Source organism: Pyrus communis, chromosome 1, assembly GCF_963583255.1.
Source record: "Pyrus communis chromosome 1, drPyrComm1.1, whole genome shotgun sequence".
In the NCBI taxonomy this organism is placed as follows: Eukaryota; Viridiplantae; Streptophyta; class Magnoliopsida; order Rosales; family Rosaceae; genus Pyrus; species Pyrus communis.
In genome coordinates, this window is record NC_084803.1 from 19,237,154 (window position 1) to 19,241,131 (window position 3,978).

A 3,978-nucleotide genomic window follows, 5' to 3' on the forward strand; every position below is an offset into this window, starting at 1 on the left:
CAACCACAATTGGACCATCCAGGTTAACCCGTTGAGGTTGGTCTCGAAGGGAGCGCCTCAGGTCATCTCATAAAGAAGATGATAAAGGTGAGTGAGAATGAAGAGGCTCGTGGCCGTATCATCAAAGTGATGAAGAACTTCCACCAAGGGGATCCACTCGACCTTCACTTATTTGGACTTGTTGGGGAAGACATGCTTGTTGAGCCAATATAAAAGAAAGTACATGTGTTCTTGATCTCTGTTAGCATTAGATGAGGATAAGCCAAAGTTTTTATTGACAAATGGGATGAATCCCGTGAAAGAAGTCTCATAGCTCTTAAAAGTAGAAGAGGTGTACTCCAACTGAGTCACAAGATCAGAGGTGCCCGAGCTTTCAGCAGTTGGGTGAGAAAAGGGAGATCAGTCATGGGTAACATCCACAACTCTGCCTGAGGGCCTTAGCCCGAAGACTTGAGCCATGTCAATGATGGTCGAGGACATTGGACCCATCATGAAATCAAAGGTGTTGGTCCCTGAATTCTAGAAGAGAAGAGTTGTGGTTAGCAACTCGGGCTTAGCAATCACAGTTGTCTTAGAAAGCATTATCAGCTCATATATGTCGTTGTTCATCCACTTCTTTTTTAAGGTGGGACTGAGCTTGTTTATCCACTATGTCTAGCTTTCATCTTTCATCACAAGGAAACCTTTTTTATGGTTCAACCACTTGGAGGTCGAAATACCAGCCTAAGCCGAATATGGGTTATGAGTAAATCAGTTAGCCTTGGGCATATTGTTCTCTACTGCAATTGGAACCCAAGAGGTCCATGCAGGTCCTAAAGAGTTTACTCCCCATTCCTCGAAGAAAAGAAAAGTATTCAGGCCAGCCTAAAGGCAATGAAGGCCATTATGCAAATGACGCATAGTGGCAATGCTATCGCCAGATTCACAAGAAGATTGAGCTTGAACAACTTTGGGTGCCATTAAGCTTTGAAAGAAATAAGAGAAAAATTGAGAATAGGGTGTAAGAACTGAGAGTAATAGAACTCTAGAAATATGAGGGTTCTAAGAAATCTGGGATTTTGGAAGTTTGGAGGATTAAAATTGTTAAGGTACTTGGCTGAAGGATTTAACTAAAGATTATATAGTAAAGTAGTTTATTAACGTTGAAAATTGTAGGTTAGTGCAAAGGTTTAGGTAACAAATGGTTGTTTTAAATGGTGCAATTCCCAAGTAAGAGCATGCAACAACTGTTTAATCATCATTAACGCCTCGATTTGCAGACTTAACAATGATTAAAGGGGTCACTGTTTTGGGTTAATATTTGAATATTGGGTTCAACTAAAAGAAAGCCCAAAGATGCCAAAACAAGGTGAATCTACCCAAGGCTCAACATCAGGCCCAGAAGCAAACCAAAGCCTTTTCAGCCAAGACATAAAACACGTGTTTATAACTGAAGTGACAAGTGATGAAGACTAACTTACTATCAGCCATAAAACATTTTCCAGTGGCACTGCATGTAAAAAGCTAATGACTCGCTACCCTTTAAGAGCTTTCAGGCAAGAGCAATACCCTAACCTTCTAGCCAAATTGCCTATAAAAAGGAGAAGAGACATCAGAGACAAGGACACTCAACCAATCAAACAAATAAGCATCCAAACTCTGCTTTCAAGCCAATTCGTACTCTTTAAGCCTAAAATCAACACAAACTTAGTTTCTTTAGCAATAGTTTCCTCATAAAAGCTATATTTTGTCTAGTATAAAAGCCCTGGTACCTCCCTTAGTGTTGTAGTATCGATTCCTTCGTGTAAACCTGTTTAGCATTCATCCCTTTTTAGCTTACAACCCCTGTAAACTCAAAGAGAAGTGAACGCAAGAGGTTCAACCTTGCCAAACAAGGTGAAATCTTGCTTGAGTCTCTTTGTTTGTTCTTTAAATTAGTAGATCTATTGATTAATGTACTCTTCAGCATGTATTCAAATCATTTCTACCTGTTTTTCTATTTTAAGAGTCTCATTTGCATCGGGACCTGGATAACTAAACAAATTTGTTTTCATTAAGAGCAATTTGGAACCAAACAAATGACTGAAGGGGATCTGGACTCCCTCCATTCGAACATACAAGATAATGAACTAAATGTCCTTGTTTACAAGGTAAGAAAAGAACTTAATACAGACTTAACCCATCTGTGACAATCCTTCGATAACAAGAAGTTTGAGTAACTTGGGGTGCAAGTAATTGACTTGAAACACATTTGTTCTATATTTGCTATATTGAAATAGTAGTGGCACACCTAAGCACTTAGTTAGTTTTGATTGCGAGCCTCAAGGCCTACACCTAAGGCCCCACAAAGGCACATTTCAGAACTAACTTCAAGTTCTTATTACAGCACACAAGGCAAGTAAGAGCCCGACTACCAAATATACATGTCCAAAGTGCCAATCTCTTGGGGAGCTATGCTAAGGTCCAGAGACCGTTTCTAGAGAAATATTTGCTCGAACAATATTAGCATGCTTTGCTAGGTCACGATTAAATGTAATGAGAAAAACTTACCTGGTGCAGCCATGGTGGTTGTTAATTATACACAATAACTCTTCTACTCACTCAAGACCTTATGTTCCAATGGTGATAGAACCCTAGTTTTCAGAATGTGTTCTTTGTGAGCAGGAAATCCTTATTTATAGATTTGAACTTCACCAACCTCCATCTATCATGGATAGGTGGTTACTAACTGCTGTAAACACAGTGATCAGTTTCAAGAGTGGAGCAATGTGGCATCCTTATCATGACCTATGTTTCCTTTATATTAGGATGCTTATTTCCACATTTAAACTCGAAGTCAGTTTGTATAACCACCAATTGTATTTTAGCCTTATTCAACGTAGTTTAGTCCAATTAGGATTCTTACATTATGACTCTCAAGTTTTTAGCCCTTATATGCACTTGAGCTGAATTTCCAGCTGGGTCACATGTAGTCATAAGCTCTCAAGTAAGTTTCTTTAGAATACACCTCATCCACATTCCTCTGGGTTAGCTCTATGGTGAAGTAATGTTGTAGAAGCATGGATGCATGTGATCTAGTCAGATCCCAACTCCTACAAGTACAAGTCCTATTACCAACATCCACAACATACTAATCATTCAAGTAAATCTCAACTTGGAATACAAGATTTCACGCATGTGCAGCCAAATAATTCATACCAGAAAATCTCACCTTGTTGAGATTAGTTTGTATTTTAGGACAAATTCTTATTGGTCATCTAATCATTGATGCATTTTTAGCCTACAACCTTCTCATCAAATTGCACTTGATCATCCATCATGGTTAAAATTGTTCCCTAGAAGTAAGTATCCAACTATTAAAGCTTCACATAGGTTGTTAAGAAGCATATCACACCTCACCCTAGTGCTAAATCTTGACCTAGGCTATTGGAAACATATTATCATTAGCATCAGTACTAACTGTTGCAAGTAATAGACCTGTGACAATAACCAGAGAAACTAAGTAGGTAGTCTCTGACCAATTTAAATCAAAATATAAAATGATGGAACATAATAATTCATCTTCATATAGTCCCTCAAGATGACAACCATCTACCCCATGCACCCAGCTTTAAAGCCTTTCTTGCAAGCATCAAGATAGCATATAACCTCTTAAATAATGGAGGATCTACACTCACTTTTAGGTTATATAATTACTATTTCTTATTCCTTTGATTACAAATGGACCCATTTTCTCTGCTTCAAGATTCGAAATGTCGAGGATGCTTCGGAGTTGCTTTTACTCGTTCAACTTTGTTAAATTTTGGGTGTCATTGTTTTCATTCCCAAACTTACTTTCCCAACCCACCTCTCATCCTTACTAAATTTTGAATGAATAAATAAATAATTTACTAAATTATAATTTTTTTATATTCACAAATGATGATTGCTTTACGAAAGAAATGTGACATGCTACCAATTTATTAAGTTATATTTGTACTCTAATCATAGCTTGCTTTA